The sequence below is a fragment of the Drosophila grimshawi genome, unplaced genomic scaffold, assembly GCF_018153295.1.
Source record: "Drosophila grimshawi isolate 15287-2541.00 unplaced genomic scaffold, ASM1815329v1 contig_311, whole genome shotgun sequence".
In the NCBI taxonomy this organism is placed as follows: domain Eukaryota; kingdom Metazoa; phylum Arthropoda; class Insecta; order Diptera; family Drosophilidae; genus Drosophila; species Drosophila grimshawi.
The window spans coordinates 12,854,211-12,879,912 of NW_025063098.1; the positions used below are offsets into that span (position 1 = coordinate 12,854,211).

The following is a 25,702-nucleotide window of genomic DNA, read 5'->3' on the forward strand; positions in this document are numbered from 1 at the left end:
CATCTGCAAGATACAAACTAACAGCCATTTCTATGTTGGTTTTGCTTCTCTATTCGCACTCGGGCACTGGTCGGTCGACCAAAATGACATTTCAGAGACGTTAGTTGAACTTTAAGCCAGAATGTTGCGTTTTCTAATTGCTGTTTGTGGGCGTTTCGAGCGCGTACAAACTTTCATTTGTGATTGCTATTTTCATCAGGTCCCGTTGGGCAATACATATTATAGAATCACTCTACCAGTTTGAAATTACAAAGGTAAATTGGAAACAACAACAATAGCATTGAACAGCAGATGTACGCAAAGTTAATACGATGACTCCATGGCCTGTTCGACCCTATACCCTAAAAGTATGTGACAGGGTACACACTTGTATAATCTATTATTATATTTATTTATATTTTAACCATAAATTCTTTACTTGTGCATTTTTATTACAGTCAGGAATACATAAAAATTTTTATATTTTATTTTTGGTTTAAATGTAGAGGAAATATTTCCAAGTATTTGTAGTGAAGTTCAACTAAATATCACAGCACTAAATACAAACAATAAAATATATTTTATATATCTCATCATTTTAAAATGATTGATTAGCTTCGCAATTTAGGTATGAACATTTTACTGATATTGTTTACATTGTTTCTGATTTGAGAGATCTTACAATCTGTAGGTTTCCTTCCTATTGTAATTTATTTCATTTGTTTTCAGTGCACGCGAGACCTTTTCAGTCGTGTAATCACAGCTCAGCTATAATAACCCTTTTTGTCTTTTGGGAAATTGTTTGTTGTCCCTTACCCAAAAAAATTCTTGCCGGATACCAAAATATATATTCAGATGACATTATATACATACATGAATACAGTCCCATATCAGTCGAACATTGCACAAATAAAATAAAGTTAGCTTAGGACATTTTCTCAATTGTAAATATTGTCACGAACACTCGCTCACACACACAGACATATATACGCATTAATATATAACACATATATATGTATACAAATATATATACATATATATAAATGGCAGGCAAATTTACCTTAAGTTACGCTGCTTGAATTTAAAAAAAAATAATACATCGTCGTATGGAACATGAAGAGGCTGTAAAGTATGCTACGCTTTTTGTCAAAGACCCTCTAAGCCACACACACACATTTTTGAGTACATACACTTACACACTTAGACAGGCAAATACAAATACATGCAAACGCATGCCAAAATAAAAGAAAAACAAAGAGGCCGAGAACAAAAACAGCAACGACATCAGCACAAAACCACAATCGAGATCATTATCAATTACACGCACAGTAGGACACGACTCCAGGACTCGGTGACAGACAGTAAAAAGAGTGTAAAAATGACAAAAAAAGCGAGACGTGAGAGAGAGGGCATTAATTTTGGAGCAGAAGCAAGATAGAGAGAGAGAGAGAGAGAGAGTGAGAGAAAGAGAGAGAGAGAGTGAGATAGATAGAACAGGCAACGAATACGCAAAGAAAATACGCATGAAATTGCAATTTACATCAAATTCATTTGCACCCATATGCACACACACACTTGCGCATTCATACTCTGTATCACAATCACACACACACACACACACACACACACAGATACAGCTGAGTTACAAATAAAATTCATTCATACGCATAATGAAACAAGGCTCGCTTGGCCCCAAGAAACATGCGGCCAGAAAGGATAACAAAGGCATGGCCAAAAATAAGGACAACAATGTTTCGAAATAAACAAACAATTGTAGCCCGTAGCTTCTGCCTCTCCTCCTACCCGTTTGTCAGCTCCATTATATGATGGGAGTGAGGTCGGTGGGGGGGAGACATAACAACAAGAGCAATAGCAACAAGAGCAAAGCAAAGGAGATTCCCAAAATGTTGTTTTGGGTTTGGGGTCATGCTGCGGCTCACGCATTCATTGTCGCTGGCCGGCCCTTTTATCTCTGCTGGGAATTCACAAAACACACACACAGAGTCAGAGAGACAGCTAAAGAGAAGGTAAAAAGAGAGAGGCCGAGAGAGAGAGAGAGAGTGAGAGAGCACTTGCGACAGAGGTAGCGAAAATCCACGCCCTGTATGTAAATTATTAGCTAGGCACTTTTTGTGCGGGCGCCTGAAGTTGCCGTCAAAGCCAGAACAATTTTCGGGCAGCAGGAGCAGCAGCAGCTGAAAAATTGTAACACACGCAAACACACACACACACACAGACACGCACACAAGGCTGATGAAAGCTGTCTGACAGCTTTAAGAGAAAGGCGAATGCGAGAGAGAGCGAGAATCTAAAGTAAAACGCCCTTTTGTAGCTTGATTGTGTAGAGTTTTTGGGCGCAGTTAAGAGAGCGAGACCTGAGCTTGAGAGATTTGTGAGAGGCCGTCTTTTGGTCGAGATGTGAAACAACAGAAACAAAAATCATTTCATAGATTGAGGCGCAGCCTAGGACTAGACAAAGTTGAGCGCATATCTAGGCGCTGTCAGGCACAACAAACAAATGCCGAAAACGTTAAGAGCACATCTGGCACATCAATCTCTTTGTTGCTTTGTGGCGCGCAGCATGCGCACAGCAGCCAAGAGCAACGATGGCCACACGAGAGAAGCAGCAGCATGTGGCAGCACGCAGAGGCAGCGTTACAAGCAGCAGCAGCAGCCGTAGCCGCAGCAGCAGCAGCGTCAAAGTGCGACTCAACGGCGGCAGCATCCGCGCCAGCTGCGAAAACTCTGCCATGCAGCGGCTGCCAACAGTAGTTGCCTCAGAGCCCGCGGGTTGAAGAAAACGTACGCATCGAGCGAGCCGAGTTTGCGTCGCGTGTAACCAAACAAAGAAAAGCAAGAGAATAGCAAAAAGAAGCAAATGAAAAAAGAAATAAGAATACAAAAAAATACAAAATCCAAATGAAGTAAATATTTATTTGCACATAATTGACACTTGCCACAATCAAAGTAGTTCAACCGTAGTGTTCAATCAGCGGCAACAAATAATTATGTCTCCCCAATTGCCACGCAAATGAGCAAACAAATATTTGATTGTCAAACGTTGCCGCTGCTGCGACTGCTGCTGCGGAGCAGCGAGTTCGAGACCGAGACCGAGACCAAGACCGACATCGAGACCGACATCGAGACTGAGACAGAGACCGAGACCGTTCCCGATAACGTTACCGAGTCTAAGATCTACGCAACCTGTGCCGCTTTTCACGAAGGGCGTGTGCTGCTGCAACATCAACATAAGCAACAGCAACAGCAACAGCAGCAGCACCACCACCAATACCAACAACAACAACAACTACAAAAACAGCAGCATCAACAGCATCTTTTGTGTGTGTGCCTCTATCAAAATCCGCATCCGCATTCGCATCCGCATTTAGAAACATGTGCGCGCTCGAGCTCGAGTGTGAGTGCGTGGGTTTAATTGAAAAGTCATCGTCTTGGCACAGCGTAAATCGCTGCCGAATGCAACTCAATGCGGCTGCCAACGTAATCTCAGTAAACTAAAGTGTCTAGTGTTGTCAAATTCTCGTTTTCGTAATCGCCGTCGCCATCACATCCGCCTCAGCCACTGAATCTTACTGTCTCTGTCTCTGTCGCTCTACCGTCGACGCATACGCCCTGTGTTTTTGGCCGTATTTGTGTGCAAGTCTCGAATTTCATTTCGTTTCCGGTCCCGCTGGTCGCTGTTTCTCGGTCGGTTTGTTTTTCTGTCGGACTTACTACACTTATTTTATTTTTTATTGCGGCGGGTTGTTGGTGCTGTGCCCATTGTTGTTGTTACGCCGTTGTCTGCCTGACTTTTGTGCGCAAATTGATGTCAGCAAATGTAAGTATGGGGGAAAAAAACACAACCTGCTTAAACCTACTCACATACACACCCACACACACATAAACAGCCATAATGATTTATGTTTAACTGTTGCGTCAATTGGCAGCGTTCAACGCCCTAGACACTGACAAGCTCGTCAATATGTGAATATCAGTGAGCGATTTCCTTACACTTAACATCGAATTACACTTACACAGAAAATTAATCAGAAACACACCTAATGACAATTTCCCAAATTCCGATCTAAATTGTAACACGATCAAAATTTGATTCCATGTATTTTTAACTGACAATAGTATTTAAAATTTGCCTAAATTTTATTTTTAAAATTATTAATTAATTATAAATTAGAAATTGAGCTCAAGATGTATGATATTTGTGAATTTTTAATCACTTGAGTCCATCAAAACTAAATCAAATTAAATAACATCAGCAACACGTCAATATCACTTTCTACAAACATCTAATTAAAAGCAATGTAGGATTTCCGAAAAGCTTTTAAATTATTTAGATTCAATTTCAAAAATATACATTTCCAAGAATTACAATCATTTTCCATGAAAGATTAAGTTAGCAACAGTCAGTGTTGATAGTTAAATTCCGTTTTTCAAGAAAACTTGCCCTGGTCCGACGAAATACAGCTTATGTTCATTTAGCTAAGCAGACATGTTAAAAAGAAAACATTTAGATACTTTCGACTTATACTAATTAAATTATGAGACCACACTATCAAAATATATATAAATATTTAAAAAGTTTAATTTTTTTCGAATGAGCTAAGCCCAGGTTCTGCTTAATTATAATATCATAAAATAATTAAATTAATTTGCAAGAATATTACCCGTTTGACTATTCTCTTAAATATATGATTTAGCTTTCTGAGCTTATTTTCTCATTTCATTTTTACGTCAAGCATTGTTCTCCTTTTGTCTAATTAACATGTTTTTCTTGCTATCAAATGCGTACACTCGCCGTTTCCGGTACGCAGGTCGCAGCTCTCAGTTCAGAGTTCCCATTTCTCATGGCAGGCTTCACGCATTACTCATACGCCATGCCTACCCTGTCTGTCAATCTGTCGCGCAGTCAGTCAGTCAGTCAATCATTTACTCAGTCAGTTTTTCCTATTCCAAGCTTTGCTTTTTGTGTACGTTTCGTTTGTTGTTCTTGTTATTATTGTTTTAAACGCAAATTCCCACTTGTTTAGTTGCCAGTCTGTCTTCCTTTTGTGTGCTGGCTTCTTTTGTTTTTGCCTTTGTCCTGGCACAAGCACACACATAAACACGCACTCTCCCACTCTGGCACCCACATCCACACCCACAAGTGTAGTTGTATGTTTGTGTGCACTTTTGGTGACGCCAACTTGAACGATGTCGTCGTTTTTTGTTGATGTACAAATATTTGCCTTTTTTGAAGTTGATTTTTAGTCTCCCGTCTGAGCGCCTTTTGTTATTAGTTCAACTTCACAACACCTCGCTGCCCTCCAACAGCCCACAATTTCCCCAATATGCTGATAAATCGTTGCCAAATTGAATATCAAGTGTTTATTTGCATTGGGCAGCTAGTGCCCATTGCTTCCTGTTACGCAACTACGAAGTCCAGTGAATAATTTGATACTGATGAATTATCCATCGTAAAGCGCTACGGCGCTTAAGTGAGCTCTTTGTGCAGTGCAAACAAAATTTACCAATTTGCAAACTTTGTGTCCACTAAAGTTGCACTCATTGGAAATGTTGTTGTTGGTTCTATTTTGATCAGCTTTTCGGGAGCGGAATAAACAACTGGTAGCAAAACACTAATCATTATAATTTAATTCGGTTGATTATGAGTTAAGTGCTTCGATACTGCTAAAATTTGCCTATTATATATTATCTACATAATGTGGTAGTTAAGAATTATATGAATTTCAATTTTGCAACATTTTAAAAGCCATAAAACATAATCGGATTATGTGTGTTATGTAAACAATTATTGCCTACAAAAATATTTTTGATATAGTCCTGAATCATAGGTTATGACCATCAATTAATATTAAAGTAAATAAATTCTTACACTACTTAAACAAACTAAAATCACGGGCATATCCAAGAAAAAAGCTAAATATGAGCTTTTAAACATAAAGGATTGGTTAATATAGAAATACATTTTTCTGCAATCTGCCTAGACATTTTATTAGTAAAACCTCGAATAATCATTTGCTTTCTATTTTAATAATATTGTTATGGTTTTATATTTTTATATTTAGTTTCCTATGTGGGTAATTAGTTTCCTTTTTGGTTGCAATGGAGCATTTAGAAAGCGATTTGGAAAATTGAAGATAGTCCGTAGTATGATACTTAGTTATTCTTCATCCGACTAGATTAGAAATCATTTGAAAAAATGTATGTACCAAAATAAATATTAAATATAATGGTTAATGAGTAATGTAAAATTAAGGAAATGTCTTGGCCTGCACGAAGCTGGGATATCTCTCATACAGCTCCTCCCGTTACTAATTATCCCAGGACTATAGTCCGATTCATACATTGTGACATGTTAAAACAGCCAATATATCTGTCATCGTCAGATGACTTCAAAAGTTAAAATTTATTGAAAATAATAAATAATAAGAATAGTTTTGACCAATTTGGCCAACGAAGTGCTGAAATATACACTTAAAATGTTAACTGATTTGAGCAGCAGCTTTTGTAACAAAGTGAAATCAGTACTCACATATATGAGTATATATTGCACGGTCAATTGTCCGCAAGCCGTTATTTATAACTGAAAAATCTATCGGACATTGCGCTTCGATTACTGTCTCTGAGACTGTCTTTGTCGTTGTCACAGTTGCTGGTGCCATGAGATAAGTTCTGTCCACCGGTCATAAAAATATATAGCATACTTTTGCGCGCACTGTGTGAAAGCTCCTTAAGCAAAAGGAGAGCTATTCAATTTGCAGTTTCCGCAGCAGCATCAGCGAATAAAAGAGGGAGACATAGTGAGGAGAGAGAGAGAGAGAGTGAGAGAGAGGAGGGGAAAGAGGGTGAGTTGGTGTTTGACTTTTGTTTATTTTCGACTCAATCCTCCTAAATATTTAAGCCAACTCATTAGTTGAATGTACTCAAGAAGGATCAGCAGACAACTGCAGTTTTCGGCTTGCCGAAGGCCACGCATTGTGGCCTTAAATTTTTCATTTTAAGAATAAGCTCGATGCACTTTACTGCTGCATTATGCGACATTTGTTTGGGACTCCAAAAGCTTGGGCTGTTGCCTTGTGGCTGGCGTAACACTTAGCTGACCCGCAGTCGAGACTATGTTGCCCAAAAAGCAGTCAGTCTCAGAATTTGCACAGCTTCAGCTCACCAGGTCCAAACTGTCCAACAATTGAAAGACACAAAGGAAGACAGACCATTTCCAGCTCTTCTCTCTTCACTCGTCTGGTTGTCTCTCTGTTTGTCTGTATATCTGTTTGTTGCTATTCTTTTATGCTCATACATATATAAATGGCATTTGCTGTAGTTGTTGATGGACATTTGCTGGCAGTTCTTTTGCCTTTAGTCGTGCTGCTGCCTTTTTATGCGCCACAAATGAAAATGCAGACAGACAACGGGCGCCAGCTGACAAAAACGGCGACTGCGACGACGATGGCGATGAGTATGAGCATGAGGACGTCGACCAGGACAACGACGTCTGACGATGACGTCGCATTACTGAAGACAATGGAACCAACTAAACTAAAGCCGACACAGATCTCGCTGGGTTCGTTGGCAACTGCTCTGCAGTGTTTACTTCCGACATGCATCTGAATTATGAGTTCTGGCTGGGCATACAACAACAAGAAAAATAATAATAATGTTAATAATAATAATAATAATAATAATAATAGTAGTAGAAACGGAACAAAATAACTGAACAACTTGGGCTTTAATTCATAATTATTTTTATGTCAGCGCATTCATTAGAATCGCTGTTGTTGTTCTTGCTGTTGTTTATATGCATTTAAAAACATTTGCATGCGACTCCCATTTTTATTCCCATTCGCATTTTCATTTCTATATTTTGCCTTTGTCATTTGCATTCCACATTTAGTTTCTTTTTTTTGTGTGTTTTGGTTCCATTTTAAATTTACAGCTCCACATTTCTGTGTTTCAGATTTAACTGGCTCTCATATTTTCTGCTTCGCTGTGCTTTTTGCAGCTTTATAATTGCAGTCCTTAGTCCTCTGTCCAAAGCCGCCCATTATGCTCTGTGCAAGCAACTAAATATGAACCCAGTTTTTTTAGCTACCCTTTTTTTGCAATTAGAGCTATTATTGCACCATTATTTCGAATAGGTTCTTTGTGGCTCCTATAAAAAGCATCGAAAGAAAAGCGCCATTGACGATTTATTCTAATAATATTGTTTATTAACTTATTTTTTGAATGACTGAATGAAAATTTTGAATGATTATCATTTTATTAGTATGAATAATTTAAAATAATTTACTGAGAATTGTGTGAGAATCCTTTTACAAAATATAAGCAATAAATCCCTTTTTGGAATGTGGTGAACATTATAAAGTAAAGTTTCAGTGTGAACATTATAAAGTAAAGTTTATCAATGGATTCAAAGCTTCTCATATCGATGCAAATTTGGTTTTTTATTTCTTCCTGTGAAGAACAGTATCTTATTTATATATTTAGAAACGTAAGATTTTAATTTATAACTTAAAATTTACACACACACATATAATATCATCATTTGTATTTGCCAAATGAATATATATATTCTTTGTTTATGTAATCTGTTGGTACATTTAACAGCTTTCTTTGTGACTTCTGCGTTATTTTTACATACCATTGCCTGACTTTAGCAGATTTTCAAAATGCGCAAATGCAAAATTTTTTTATTTTTGGCCATTTGTCAAATGGGCGTTAGCCAAACCGGGCCAAGTCAATACTGGCTCACACATACACACGAATTAACATTGTCAGCCAAAACTTAAATGCGATAAATTGCCAGAAGCAGATGCGGCGGAAAAAAAATCTATAATTTACAGAAACACCAATGCCAATGAGCTCAAATGGGAGCTACACAATTTCAAATATGTACATTTATGTATATACATGTATATAATATGCATAAATACATATACTTATATATATATATATATATATATGAGTACATATGCAATTCATATTGATGCTGCCAGATATGGCTATAATCGAGGCAGCCAGGCAGGCAGACAGCGCAACCTTAGCCTGGCCCTGTCAGACAAAATGGCCAGATAGGATGGCTGCCAAAAAATGTGTAAAGAGTATAGGAAAAAATAGTGGTAGATGAGCAAAATTTTCTGTTAATTTCATTTCGCTTGTGGCACTATACACAAAATGTACAAAACCCATTTTTTGGCAGCTTTCAGTTTGCAAATCGTTTGTATGTATTTTAGTTGATTATTAATTCATATCATTATTTTCAATGTGTTTTTGCAGCCATGCCAAAGCTCAAGACTGCAAACAGGAATTGTTGAAACCTACGACAACAAAGTGCTGCCAATAACAAGAACAAACAGAATAAAACTACACGAGTAGAACTTAGCCCCAAGCGTCAGGAATTTACAAAAAAAAAACATGATCATGGAATTGTCATTAATCAGGCACTAGATTAGCAGCAAGCAACGATAAAAATAAACAACAACAACAATAAAGGCATGTGGCAGTAATTGAAGTGCGAGGAGCAACAGCAAACGAAGAAGCAGCAACACTCGGGGGTCGGAGTCAAAGCAACAACTGCAGCAACTAGTTAACAGCACTTGTACCTCCATAAGAAGGTTGCGTGCTGCTGTAAAGCGGCACCATTGCTGCCATTAAAATAGACGCCGCAGCGCAACAGCAACGCTGCCGTCGTCACAATCAACGCCAGCGCCAACATCATCCACATCATCGCCATCGCAGACGACGACGGCGCGTCCTTGCATCCGGATACGGCGTATTGGGCGTGGACGTGGACTTAAACGTTGGGCGTAGATGCTGCCCGTTGCTGGCCACTCAACCTATAGACGACAGCAACGAAGACGACGGCATAGCGATATCAAAATCAACACCAACATCCACAGGGGCAGCTGCAACCACGCAGCAGCAGCATCCTTTCGAGCAACAACAACGACGACGGCGGCATTACGACGGCCTGTCACTTGTAGGCAATGCAACGCTTTGTGCAGCAACGGTAAGTTTACAAACAAATTCTGTAATGCCAAGGGGCATAAGTAATACTAACGGAATGTTCATAAATTTGGAAATTCAACACATGAACTACAAATATATTTAAGCAGCATAATATCTCAATGTCCCACATCAAATTATTTGAATCACAAATTTCAAAATCGATATTATTGAAACTAATATAAATCAAATGTCAGTCTAAATTTGTTATTACTTCCTACAGTTGTATATTCCTATATTTGATAGACCATATTTTTCTAATTAAAAAATATGGCTATTTAATGTTGAAAACAATTTGAAATAAAATGCTTTAAACTTCATAAGCTTAATTGGACTTATTTGCCATGCCACTCATATTCTCGCCTCCAACTAGACCAACGAAAATCTGTATATCAAATGCTTAGGTTAACGTACTCCACATGCTAATAAATCAAATACACGTCGCATCTGAATATGTGATAAGCATGCGGCTCATGGGGCATGAGGCATGGACTGGCAATTGGTGTTCTAGTCGACTGTCAAATAGACCACCTTCAATGCGGGTCTGGCAGGCACTTTAAAGTTGCGCCTCTGACTGCGATTTTGAATGGGATGCGAATGCGACTGTTGCCGTGGCATGGGACAAACTTTCAGCAGGAGCGCATTTTGAGCTGTGCTAATGAATTCCCCAGCATATACACATAAACACATGCACAGTGTGTGTATGTGTGTGTGTGTTTGGTGTGTGTGCCACTGACAGTCATATAATTTCTAACGTGCTGCTTTTATGATCATCATATACAAGAGACACTCATACAATCACACACACGATGCTGTCGCGAAATACACCCATGGGTGCAGGCACAGGCTCAGAGCACGTGCCTGCCTCAGTGTGTATATGATTGTGTGTCTGTATGGGTGTGTGGGTGTACGTTAGTGTGTTTCTTGCTATATATCTGTGAGTGTGTGCAAATTAAAATGCATAAAAGGATAACAGCGACGTTGCTGTTGTTGCTAACAAACCGCCATGTTGCCGCACGTCACGCCATGCCCCCGCCATCACCTATGCCTTTCAGCAACAATGTCATTGTGGGCAAATTTCGTGAAACTGCAACAGCAACAGCAACAGCAATATAAGTTGAGCAGAGCCCTGGCAAATTGTACTGCAGGGAAAATTGTGATTTTCGCGCTCATCAACAGCAGCAGCAACAACAGCACCAACAACAATAGCAGCACAAACAACAACAACAAATACACGTGTTGCTGCGGTGCTTGCTGCTTAGACGAAAGCCTCGTCTGGTTTAATTTTAGCACTGGGGATGCGCCCGAAACCCAGGCCTACTCGTACTACGCCTTGACACTACTAACAGCCACAATGTGTGCGAGTGTGGCTGTGTGTGTGTGTGTGTGTGTGTGAGTGTGTGTGAGTGTGTGTGCCTGTGTGTACATAATACATATTGCATACTGTTAGGCGCTCATAAAAAAAATGTTACGTTGCCACATAAAAATAGATGCTCGGTTGTTTGCTGTTTGTGGTTGCTTTTCTTGTTGTTGCTGTGCTTGTGGTTATAAGTGAAAAAAAATGTAAACCGCTCATATTCTACCGCCACAACATCATAATCATCAACAACATTTGAGTTATAAAGTTTTATATGATTTAAGTTCTTCAGACCCATAATTATCTGGAGCATAGTAAAATGCTCAAGTTTTTATGATGGCTTCACATGCTATTTGACTTCCTTCATATAAAACCACATTTCACTCATATATACCTTCCGTATATTACCACCTTGCCTGCAACTCATTCCTGCATGTTCTATGCTCGTTTACAATTTCTTAAGGCACTTCTATTGCAGGGGATGACTCAACTGAGCGATTATTATTGGCAATCAAATGTAGTGCCATAAAGCCGCGAGCTACTTTCAGTTTCCTACTGATTGCAGGAAACTTATCATCAGAATAAATCAAAAAACTGTAGAGCACCCCAGGCAGACTAAGTTCAGTGCATGCGTGACAAGAAATAAAATATAATGAAGTGGAAAAAAAGAAAAGGATATATCTGTCACACATCAATAGTTGGCCTGTGTTAATAGGCAATCAAAGATAGACAGATGGAAGCACAATAATATAAGAATGTAATAGAGTTGATTATACTTAACCTCTTGCTGTTTTTCTTTTTGCTTTCATATATACACATAAATATAAATACATGTATGGAAACGCTTTATTTTTAGCCTTCCTTTTGTCTACGCTATCTCTATTCATGCACTTGTACTCAATTAATATATATTTTTCAAATATACCGTCTGATAATTGGTTATTTACTGACTTAAAAATTGAGTATTAAAAACCGTTGACAATAATAAAATCTTACAATTTGGTAGTAAGTTAAGTTTTTAGTACATTTTTCTGTAAAAATGCACTTTTTAACAGCAATATCTTCGCAAAAAATAGCCGGTTTCCGAGTTATTTCCAATGTTTTAAGTTTTTTTCAACATTTATTTTACTTTATCTTACTCTATGGATTTAACAATAATCTATATAATGTAAAATACATACTTTTCCATCTCTCGCTCTCTTTCTTTATCTCTCTTGCCCTCCCTCTCTCTCTCTCTTTCTCTCTCTCTCTCTCTCTCTATCTCTGTTACATATTACCGCAAATATATAAATATATTCTTCTGTCAAATATTAATACCTACGACGTTGCGGTCTCTTTTATACTTATCTCCCACATTTTGCTTGCCATCGTCCCATCGGCAAATAATTCTTAAGCCAATGAAGCGTTCAAGTCCAATTTAGCTGCTGAATTTCCATCACATATAGCTGGGGAAAATGTAATACGCTTTCGATAACATTCAAGTGACAAATTTTTGTCGCCAACGCACAAAAAACGAGAGAAAAAAATGTGGATAAACAGGAAAAGTTTCGAAAAGATGGAAAGGGGTTTTGTCAGGCGAAAAGAGCAAGTGTTAAATGTTGACATGTCATGACATTGCACAGAGCAGCGGGCCAAGCAGCTGTGCCAGAGCGAGGCTGAAGAATATTGGTCAACAAGGAGTAAGAAGGAGTATGGCTCAAAGCGTTCCAGGAAGCGGCTTACGTCCTGACAGCTGACAAGCGAATCAATGAACTACATTATGATGGCCCACCCAGCCTCTTGGCCCAGCTCAGACTATCTGCTTTCCTTCTCGCTCATACATGAAATAACATTTGCTCTTTGGACTATCTATATGTGTGTATGTATGTATGTGTGTCTGTCTGTCTGTCTGTGTGTGCGTGCGTGCTAATACACAGCGTAACATCAACAAATATTGTCAACGCAACATTCGACTTGTTATCCCTTCCGCTTGCTTGCTTAGCTTCCGTCGATGTCTTTGCCAGCGTCTCTGCTTAATTTCGATTTGAACTCCAAGATGGCCGCCATTTTGTCGTTCGCTGTTGGCGTTGCTCTCTCGCTCTCATACGTGCTTCATGCATGGCCTCATGCTCTCTCCCTCACTTATTTGCAGAAATTTATTGAAATTGTTTGTCAAATTCCGCTTACTTGTTTTGCGCATTTTGCCGAAATTTTTTCATGACGACATCGATGTCGACGACAGGGTTCCACTTCCGTTCATGTCCTTTACGCCATTTTGTCGATTTCTTTCATTCTTTTTTTGGCATGACAGTTAATCTAAAAACTCGCTGTGTACTCTCTGTATGACCGCTTCGTGCCATATCAAAAACCACTTTCGAGGCCTCCGTCGTCGTTTTTTGAGGCATCTAATATTTTTTTTTTTTACCATTTTCCATACACTTATACTTATGTACATACAAGTGTCTTGTGCTGGCGGCTATATGACACTGTTTGTTATTCATTTTGCATGCAATTTTCCATCGCCTATGGTATTGTTGCTCTTGTTGTTGGTCATGTAGCTAACATGACTTCGATATGAGCTACTGTTGGTTCCTTTCGTTAGCACGAAAAGAATAAAGAAATATTGAAAAAAGTAGCTACCATATGGTAGCGTCAGGCCAAACGGTATGTGGACCCAACGCAAGGACTTTGAAGTTTTTATTGATGTTGTTTGAATTTGAATGACGTTGTAAAATTATACACAAAAATATGCATCCAGCAAAAATACATAAGACGACTGCAAAAGAAAAATTATATATCGAAGAAGAACAACAACAAAAATTCTATATACGAAAAGATGTTTCGAAGAATTTTTGTTCCGCATTTGCTGCCATCTTTTTGCCATTTATTTTGTGTGCGTATCATTGTGTGTGTTTTTGTCTGCTGGTAAATCGTATATGAAAAGTTTCATGTGCATATTTTTCGTAGTTATATGTAAGCTCAGTCTGCTGTCACTTATGGTATATATATTTCAACGGATTTTGGCATAAATTATTTTGGTTGCTAGGGGGGTGTACTGGGGGAGATATCATGAAGTTTCTGGTGCGTCTCTTGTGTTGGATAGAGTAAAAATAGTTTTCAGTTATTTGGTTACACATAGAACAGGCAATACAAAAGATCTCACTTGAACCGAGTTACGCAACAACAGTTGAAGTTTTCAAAATAGCAATGTGAATCAAGTCAAATTGTTTTATAAAAAAGTGACTTTTTACAAAAGTAATGCTTTGGCACATTTCTCCTAGATTTGTCAATCTATCAGATTTAATAGGAATTCCATTCATTTGTGCCACCATTATAGTAATTACCATTGGTTTTAATAAATGCTAGTAACTACACATTCATTTGAATTGGTATGCGTTCAGCAGGCTTCATTTTACTTCATCATCATTATGAAGCTTTTAGTCTTTAGTTTCATTTGCAAAGAGCGTCGCTTTATCATGTACATATCGATTGCTTTTTCAGCACTTAAAAGATTTGTTTGGCGGTGCTTCTATTTGCGCAAATTAACTAACATCAAGTAAATGAGAAGCTCAAATGTTAGGATGTGTGTGCAACGTTCAGGATCTCTCAATCTCCATGAGCGTCAGTAGACTCGGGAAATGTTTTTCATGTGCTTTGTCTTTCTTTTTGTCAAGTTAAGCAAATCAAGAGCTGGGAGAAAGTACTTAAGTGACAGACGAAAAGAGGAAGAGGCCAAAAAAGAGCAACGGAGAGTGAAGGAAATTGCACGATAACGCTACAGCGCACTTGTTCTGGCTTATTTATACCAGTACATACACACACACTCACACAGATCCATAAGAACATAATAGGCTCAAGACGCTTTCATTCAACACTTTTTAGGTAGCCAAAATGGCGCCAGCATAAAAAACACGACGCCAACAGCAAGAACCAACAGCAAAATACAAAAAAAAAACAAAAGTGAGCAAAAACAGAAATTGGAATGAATGGTGGAAAGAATAGCATAATAGGCATACGCAAGAAAGACAAAAACTAACGGAAAAGGAAAGCCTCAGAAAAAATCTCAAACAGTAAAAAAGGAGTGTGCAATGCGTATCATTCTCACTCCATGCATAGCTTTCAAATTCCCAGTTGCTTGGCCCGCACTGATTTTTCCCACAAAAAAAAGGCAACCTGTAAAAAAAAAACATAACACCGGATTCACCTTCGAAACTGGACAAAAGGAGACTAAACAACATGCAGCTATACATTCATTCGCTGCTTTATGAGTATATTTTTTTTCGTTTTGTTTTTGTTGTTATTTTTATTATTTCATTTTTTTTTGGTTTTTTTTTACAGAAGTGCGCACCCTTGCTGCTGACGTTGGCACACTAAAAAGTATTGTGCCAAAAGTAAAGATGTGAGAAAATGAAAAAATGAGAAAGTAAAAAGTAAAAATGTCAATTTGCCAAATGCCGGTAAATGGAAGTTGGTAGCTGGTAGCTGGTAGATGGCAGCAGCAGAACACTTTGTATAGTAGGTGCGAATTGTTAAGCTGCTTGCCCTGCTTGCCTGCAGATTGCTTGGCAACTCAGGCTAAAGACGAAACTTCAAAGCCAGTTCGCCAAGCCAATTCGAGTATTATTTGAGAGCGGGTTCCCAGGCATAACGGTGTCAAAGCTGCCACAGCAACCACCAACAGCAGCGCAAAGTAATTTCCGAGGTACACACACACACACTGGCAACGAGTTATACAGACATTCATACAAAAGCTAAAGCAATCCTCACTTCCCCTTTCCCCACTCCACTCCCATCTCTCTATCCCTCTGACGCTTTCTCTCTCTCTCTCTCTCTCTCTCTCTCTCGTCAGCATCCCCCAAAAGCCAAAACCACTTTAATTTCCTCGGGCTCCGGCTGTGGCTCGGGCAACCCTCGTTATACGAGTATAAAATATATCTCCTGCCTTTTTTCTCATTCATTCACAATGTTGAGACTTTCAGATTTGGCTTAGAAACTTGCATGTACCTAGCTACTGTGCATGATATTTGACTAAGCACCTCGGCCAAGCAGCTCCTCCACAAAAATATAATAAGAGCTTTACGGTTACATTTTGCCTTCCATTTGCCAATTGCCATGATTCCACAGTTTAAAGTGTGTTTAATTTAAATGACTGAAAAGGTTGAGGACTGTCGACTGTGGCAAAGGGGCCAGACAGGGCAGTCAAAAGAGGCCCACAGCCTGTTAAGGGTTGTTCCCCAAAAGTTTTAGCCGTCAACTTTTCAAACGCAACTGAATACCAGCCCGTTCAAAACGAAGCCAAATTGTCTAAATTAAAGTGTGCTCAACAATGTTCCTTGCCCAACCAATTTACACACGTCCAAGGAAAGCGTTTACCGACCTTTCAGTCTAGCAAATTGAGGTAAGGTTAAAGAATTCAAATTATAAAGATGCTTTTCTTTGGCTTCGCTACTTATTACAACAAGTAAGAACTTCCGACTTCCAGATACTCTTCTCTCAATTTAAATTATTCAGAATTATCAAATTTCTATATGAGAATTTTAATAATCTACGCTTAATCTAAGCCTGCAAATTTTTGATACAAAATAAAGAAATTATTCAAAAGAATTTTTACAAAAGTTTAAATATATCTTACATCATTCCTTTCTACATGACTGAACCGTTGGTAAATTATGTTAAAGAAAAATTGTTTTCACAACCTATGAAATCAATAACAAATTCTGAATGTCAAATACTCCTTTCATAGTCTTTAAGTAATCAGATCTACTTCCATTAGACTGGTTTCTAAGAAATCAGAGTTTATTTAAAAGGTATGTATTTAACTTAAGACATTTCTCAAAGCGTTCGTTTTTGATTTTCTGAATAACTGAGCCTTTTCAAAGTGTATTTTTTATACTTAGTCGTATGGATAAATGAAAATTTAATTTGCGCTTCAATCGATTTTTTGGGTAATCGTTGATTTCATGGCTCTGGGCAGCTGACAAAAGCCGAACGCCCTTTTTTAACACCAGCTTCCGTTATGACTTACGTACGCCAAAACAGACACACACACGGACACATACACATACACAAACACAAACACATACACACATTCTGTATGCTGTATTGAATGCCAAGCGAATTGTGCGATTCACATTATTCGATTCTTATTGTAATCGTATGAATATATTCCGCGCATTATAACGCTCAATGCTGAGCTTCAGTGGCTTTTTCCTTGCTCAGTCGTTGACTTTTTACATTTTTAATGTATGTGTGTATAAATGCGACACTCCACTCCCCCAGCCTATACCAGCCTTTCCTTCCCTGCTCCATACTTCCTCCTCTCTTTCCCTTTGTGCATTATTCTCTCTCCCTCGTCATGTGAGTGCGTTCAATAATTTCCGCCACGCCATTTTGAGTTGGGTAGCGTGCGTGGTGCCTGAAAGCCGCTGCCAAATAGAGTGTAACTTCTGTATGTCGTCGAGTGTGTGTGTGGGTGTGTGTGTGTGGCGCCATCAACTTGAAAAGCGTCAGTGGGCAAAGCCTTAAATCTCTGCTGGCACTTTCTGTGTGTGTGAGTGTGGTTGTGCGCGTGTATATTATACACCTCTTTCGCCGCCGGCAAATCGCATTTGTATCGCTGCACTTGGCTGTTTTCGCTTGGCACCCAGATCGGCTTGACTGGGCTAGGCTGTTTTTGGTCTGGCCTGCCTCGGTCTGGGCTCCGCTTGGGTTGACTGGGCATTTCTGCAACGTTTCACCGCCTAACAAACCGGAAGGAAGTAAGTTTTTAAGCGCAGTCAGTGCCAGATTCGTTTCAGGTATACGACTCCGACGCTGCATCCCACAAAATCGCCTTCGGAAATAAACGTGACTGGCTACGAAGTTGGCGTTGATATTTATTTTTTTTAGGCTGCAGGCTGTGGGTTCGGGACAGTTTATTAAGCTGCACGTAGCGCGAATTGCTTCCGCTTAACAAAGCCAAGTCGAAATTGGCCATGCCAGAAATAAAATGAATATACTAAGAGACTGACTTGGTCAGGCATTCATTTTAAAGCTTTAAAAATAATCAGTTACAAGGCAAATCCATTTGTAAATGGAATTATAAACTACAGCTTTCGTTTAATACGCTTTTGAGTAATTTGTAAATTGTTCGCTTAAATAGTGAGCTGCTCCCAGATTAAATGTTATTTACAATTAATTTACGAGCAATGCTTAATTTATCGCCTTACTCATTCGGATTGTAGCATATATGCTTAACATACTTATGTAAATCATGTATTTTTTTATAGTAGGGGCAATCATCCAACAATAATAAATGGCTTTGTTTGTGTCTGTCTGCATTACGTATACGCCACGAGTTGTTGGCTAAAATCGATTTTATCCAATGTTTTTATTTTTTGGATTTGGTCGGCATTGGCCATAACAAAATATTTATGCGACGTCATTGGGGCATCATTTAAGTCGTTTGCTGGCACACACACAAATCTTTGCCCTCTGTTTGGGCTTAGGCCAGCCTTAATTTGAATTTAATTGAAGCGTTGGACGCGCTAGCCTTCTCATCCATGGCCCCCAGTTCCCAGTCGCTGAAACTGGCACATCCGTATCCAATTAATGGTGCCGAAACTAGCGTGGAATGTATGTCGAGTGCCTGGTAGTACGTAGTAGGTGCTGTTAAATAAAATATGATGCCAGCGAGCCATCCGCCGTCGTCGCTGACGAGGATTTGCTGAGAGCCTAGCTGCTTGCCCCTCACTTGTTTGCTGCTCTTTCAGGTTTTAGAGTGTACTGCGAGTAGGGAGGGGTGTTAGTCTGCCACAACATCCAAAGGTTGTGTGAGGGGCGTGTGTCTGTGCTTGTGTATGTTCCACTTAAGTTAACATTTTCATTTGCCAACTCCGATGACTTTTGGCCATTTACAATCATTTTTTTCCTTTTTACGCTTGCGGCAAACTTGCAATGGAAATTGCGTATTAAATTAATTTTCAGCTCACTTGAAGTTTGACCCGCAGCAAATATAACAGTAAAAAAAAATAGCAACAGCAAATAAAACCTTGTAGTTTATGTTGACATGCCACAGTATGGTGCAATTTGGGTGCGTCGTGAGTTTATAACCACACACACAAGGGCCATGCACAAAGCCAAATTGTAGCTGTTGCCAGTAACCAGTAACATGTAACCAGTAACCAGTAACCAGTTGGTAGTCGGTAGTTGGGTATTTGGTAGTTTTGGTAGCTATTAGCTTTGCTTTTTTACTGCGAGCCCGTCCAAAAATGAAAAGCCAGCGAAGCAAACGCAGGAAATAGTAAAATGTCAGCGTAAAACTGTAATTTATGTGCATGTGCGAGGAGTCGCTTGAGACACACAAACAGACAGACATAAACGGCAAAAGAAGGAAAGAGCTAAATCTGTTGCAAGAAAAAGAGAGAGAGAGAGAGAGAGAGAGAGGGAGGGAGAGAGAGAGAGTAAGAGTAAGATATAGCTGACTTTGAAGCTAGCTGGTTTTATGTGTATTTTATTTCAGTGTTGCCTTTTTGATGACGTTGTGGATGGCTCAGCAGCGACTGTTAGTTGCTCTTTGTTGCTGCTGCTGCTGCTGTTGGCCATAAATGTAACCAGGCAAACATCAATCAATTCATCGACTGCGCTTTGAGCATAAGCCAAAAGCTACATTCCGAAAGCAAGCTGAAATCGAGACAAAGCATCTTTCTTTCAGACGCCCTTGCCAACAACAAATCCAGAAAATGAGGACTACCCTTTTGGTAATAAAACTTTGAAAAAGGTTTGCAAGCAGTCCCTGGCTCCTAACTATTGGTGGAGTGTGCATGTGCGTGTATCTACAACACATTGCAGCACCTTTTGGATCAATCGATATGTGTATGAATTTATGTATCTGCCAGAACTATTTGAAGTTACGGTGCTGTGCACACAGAGCTTTTTTCACTCCAGCAGCATTGCCATTAAATGCAACAGTGGTCGCTCCAAAATACAACAATTTTTAAACAAAAAATATATTTAAATTAGATCAAATTCATACACAATGAACTGTACAATCAAATGTAAAGTCATTTTAAATAATTACACATTTCATTTTTATATTAACAACCTAAATTCAGTTTTTATTGCTTAACAAAATGATTGCTTAGCTAGTTCGAGATGCTATGCCCTTCGGTAGATATAAATGAAAAATATAATGCAATGTATAACTTTAATGCTTCTACATTAATCACATTTCAAGTAACTTCAACTATAAACTTCCTGCGCTCTGAAGGCCATATGTGCAATCTGTTTGTCGCAAAAAGTTAGTCCTTAGTTTGGGTTTTTTATACCTTGATCCCATTGAAAATTGGTAAAAAGAGACTAATGCAATTTTGCAAAAGTATGTATCAAGCAGAAAGAAGCATACTCGACCCCATACAGTATATATATATTTATTATAGTTGATTTATGAACCTCCGATTTAAGAGACTATAAGTGTTGTATGATTCAAATCTGGATACAAATGTCAAGAAAAATAATCTATTACAGTTAGCAATAAGAGAAATAGCTTCAGATTTGAATATGAATATACCTTGACATAACATTGATCATCATATATATTTATGATTACATTAAGAATATTCCCTGCACATGAGCACACGCATACACACAAAGATATTTGCATTCAAAGAGTGTATTGATTTGATTACCTAGGATGTATGCGACTTATGAAAGGCGAAGACTTTGGTCCACTGAATGTCTTAGTCGAGCAGTTTTATGTTTTTTTTTTTTTTTAATATCTGCTACTTTCGTTCACTATAAATATTATTTGCCTCAAAGGACATTTGATTTTGTACAGCTATGTTTGCTCTTGCAATCATTTCACCTTTTTCTACTTACTGCTTATTTAGTAAGAAAGAAAGCTGTGCGCCATCATAAATATTATGTCTGCCTGCGATTTTTTAAACCCCTATAGAGAGATAGAAATAGAGAGAGAAAGAGAGAGAGAGAGAGAGAGAGAGAGAGAGAGAGAGACAGATAGGGACAAGTACTGTGTTGCTGTTCTTTCGCATACGACGTGAACTTTACGGCAATCGTTTGGTGTCCGTCTTAGTTGTTGCTGCCATTGGTCAGATGTGACATAACTTTGATTGAGCTGCTTGAAACGAGATGTATCGCTGCTGCCCACAAGCAGCTATAGAGAGCGGCGACTAGAGTAGAGTAAAGTAACTGGCAAAATCTAATTTGCAAACAGACAGCTTAAGTAGGCAGCCAAACGAAATGTTAGACAGGCACAGACAACACTCAACAGACGCGAACGAATGTTAAACACAAGCACACATACACATGTACATGGAATCTACTCGGAATGACAAGTTAATCATTTATTTAGGCTGACATGTCACATTTTCAAGTATTCATTTACTTCACAGTCAACAAAGCGGGCACGTATGTTCTAGTGGCTTTAAATAAATATGTTATAAACAGAGAATGTTTGTGTTCTTGTCAAAATTTACAACTCAGTTTCGCCAGATAGAAAATTAAATTAGATTACATTTGCCAAGTATTTACTATATATATGTAGCATATAAGTATCTCACTAAGAGAGCTCATACATTATTAAAAGGCATTTACCACATTTCATATAAGTCGCAGCATGGCGAAATGCTGGCGAAATCGCTCACAAGCACGTGGCCTTGACAAACTCAAAGAGCAGCTGTAAAATTATTTATAATAAACATAATAAGCATGAGGCAGCTGCTGCCAATGACTGTCAGAATAAGAGGGGGTTTCGGGGTGATGCTTTCTTGATGACAAGCGTAAAAAGGCATGCAAAATGTTTAATTCTTGAGACATTTTCAGGTTTAATTACGTGGTTACCACGCAATTGTGCCCTTTCTGCTCTCTCCCTATGTGTATGTGTATATGTACCTAATGACAATATAGTAGTTTTTACTCTGTCCACTTACACACATCCACAACACATACTCGTATATCCTGGCAAAATGAAAAAGTATGCTACAAAATTTGTATATTCTAACATATTTGCCACAAATAGCTGGAATTTCTGGCTCTTTTTGTATCAAAAAATGTAAAATATTTTATGGTCTGGCCTTGGAAGACCTGAAAAAATACCCATCTCCACTTACAAAAAAGAAAAGCAACAGCAGCAACGAAAAATGAAAAATACCAATCAGCGCGCCTGTCAGTTCTCAGCCCAACTCGTGCTTATCGCCAAGTTTTTGATTTGCTTTAAACTTTTCTGTGTGTATTCTGTGTGTATGTGTGTGTGTGTGTGTGTGTGTGTGTGTGCGTTATATAAAATACGGTAACAAAGCTGACGAGCTCCTGAGCGCCATATTCTTTGAGACAGCAGGCTCATCGACTCGTCCCTTTTCCGTGCCTTGGCATCTCTTTTGCCTCTCCAGTCACCGCTGCTACTGCTGCTGCTGCTATTGCTTTTGCTTTTGTCAGTCGCCTGCTGAGCGCTCAGCTCAATTATATACATTTTTATGGCTGAGGGAAATTTATGCGCGCGTTCGCTTCTTGTGTTTACCCAGTAAAAGTAAAAGATTTTGGTGTTTCGCCTTTACCTTTTTCGACTGGTCCAGCTGCCAGGTTTTGTAGCTCCATTATTTTATTTGCTTGTTTTTTGTGTTAGCCGGGAATAGTTTTTGTGCGACTTTTAGAATGATTACCATAATCAAAGCAGCTACACATTGTGAATGGTCTGTTTGATTAGTCGAAGTACAATGTCAAGAATTGCAAATATAAATCTAGACAAGGGTTATCTGTCTCACTTATCGCATCTCTCTTTTCTGTTTGTCTTTCATATTTCACACTTTGCCAATTTGCCTTTGCCTTGCCCCAACATTTAAGGACATTGCAAGTCCCTCAGATCGTTACTTTCAACAGCTTCTTGCACGCCTAATTAATTTTCATGAACTCCAACTATAAATATACTGCAACAATCTTCAGTGGCTGTCGCTATTTGGCGCATATTTATGGCGTCATTTTATGTCCCACCCTCATAACACACAAAACACATCTCTTGGGCTCATCTCCGGACTATCGCAGACGCATCCTTTTTGGCAACAGGCGAACACATTTTGAGCCAATTTTAATGACCACCTCACATGCAAATAAAAGCAAAGTGGCGAAAGAGCCCAAAAAGACAAAAGGCATAAACCTTCTCGTAATTCATTAATTAATGTTATGATTATTATCTAGCCAAGAGCAACGGCGAATTAGGCTGACTTTCTCGCCATAAATACATATATACCGTAGGGTGTGGCACTAATTTCTCGTTCATTCACCTGGCCACGGTAAAACTTTTCTAATTTGTTTTGTTGTTGTTACTTTCATTATTGTTGCTATAGTTTTTTCTCTGCACAACATGCATAAATCTCTAGCACACGAACAAATCATGTCACGATCCGGAAATGAATAACGTTGCTGTGATAATAAAGGGCTCAGTAAGATACACTGTTAAACAACTATTTGGGAACCCAAGCAATTCTTCATCCAATGCCCTTTTTCTAATATCGCATTTTTGATCTTATCACATATTTTTATCATTAGCATAACAAATGTACCATATTTTTATAAATAAGGTTAATAAATCAAGAGTGTAAATATATATTAACATACAAAGTACATACAAATTGCAATTATTCTTTTCTTTGAAATAAGAATCTAATTAATTTCAACAGAGATATTTTTTATTTACAAAAAAAGAAACCAATTGAAATTTCAAAAGAAATTGGGTTCCAAAAATAAATCAGCGCATTGTTAGATGGTGTTTGTTACCATTTGGGGGCTTTGACTCATTCCGTTCGCTGCTCGATTTTTGGCTGGCGCAACTAAATTGATTATGCAGGTGAGTTACGCTTTCGACTGATATATGGCCTGCACGTAGCTGGTTTTAATTGAAAACTGAAATGGCGGTGGCTAAAGACAAAATAAATGGCAGGAAGTCAGATTAGGGGCGTCAGGGCGTGGCGGTTGTTGAATTTATGCTAATCTATGCAGCTCAGCATCGGAGCATCAAAGACAACAAATCCTTAGTAGCTGGACGGTCTATGGCGATGGCATCGGCTGTACGCTGTCAAGTCATTTGAAATTCTGCATAAAATTAAATGACAGCAGCCACTTAGGTTTCACAGCATATGCCAAAGTAAAATCAACATTTTTTTTTCATAATTATGCGCAGGTATGCGCTGCTCCATCTACCAGAGTCTCTGGTCGCTTATAGGATTCTTGACGGAGCTTTGCATTTTATCAGCAGGCGCATCTGCTGGACTGCATTGTTAGCAATTCAATTAATATTCTTGCTGTTTGTCAGCCGTATTATTTCTATGATAATTAGTTAGACACTAAGTTTTTGTTCGCTTACCAAATCCCTAACTCAACGCCTGCAAGTGAGCTGCTATAGTTGAAACCTTTGCAGCTTAAATGCATCCAAAGCACCACAAACTTGACGAAACTTTGACAATGCACAGCTTAAGCTGACGCCGAAGTGACCAATAGACAGTAGTCCTTCGACTTAATACTTAATTGGTTTTAGACCAAGATCAATCAATGCACACAGACAAAAAAGGAGTCGCCTGGTCAGACAGTCAATTAACTAACCATAACAGCTGTTGAAACGAAACTGTTTTACTACGTTTCGTATACGCAGAGTTGCCTAATGGACTGCTGAGCATTCGGCTTCTATTTGAGCAGTATTTCAGAATGCAACAATTTTGTGCTTGATTATAGGAAATTGTTATGTTAACTATTTATTCGCAATATATAAAAAGTAAGCAAAACTGAAGTTAAACTTATTTTTTTTTTGGAACTTAATTCATATTTCATGAAATTATAATTCATTTCAGTTATTATAGCCACTTATGTGTTTTGGTTAACTGCTTTATTGTCTATTAGCATTTGAATTTTTAACCTTCTAATATCTGCCATTAAAAGTTTCGTTTCTACGAATTTATTCTATTAGCTTGATAAGCGAAACTATTTAACATTGCTTAATTAAAAATGTAAATTGCAAAAGTGTAATAAATAAAAAATTATTTATCGCCGTTGCCATCGTCTTGATTCTGTCCAGTGGCCTTATGTGCTCGGACTTTTAGCGAAAGGCGAATTCAAAACATTGTGCCCTATTTTGAAATGGATGCAAATCATTTATATGTTTTCTTTAACTTTTAACCTAACTTTCTATTTTGAACGAAATTATTTTGTGCTCTAACTTTTCGCAGCCGAACGAAATATTTTGATTTGCTGCTGCCTGTGGCAAAAGTTCGTTAAAATATTCATAATTACTTGGCGCGTGATGCGGCGTCACTTCCCCACTTCCCGCCTCCTCTTCATCCTTTGAACCATGCTGCAACCCACCCAGTAGCCTCTCACCCCAAAACT

General features: G+C 38.5%; 1 protein-coding gene across 1 annotated transcript in view; it reads left to right on the forward strand.

Moving 5' to 3' along the window:
* The first annotated feature begins 9,628 nt into the window (after positions 1–9,628).
* The window catches only part of LOC6563644 (acetylcholine receptor subunit alpha-like 1), a 59,983-nt gene continuing 43,909 nt past the window's right edge, over positions 9,629–25,702 (forward strand). Inside the window, exon 1 of the mRNA XM_001989436.3 lies at positions 9,629–10,003. The gene's annotated coding sequence lies outside the window, so the exon portion shown is untranslated. The remainder of the gene's footprint in view (positions 10,004–25,702) is intronic.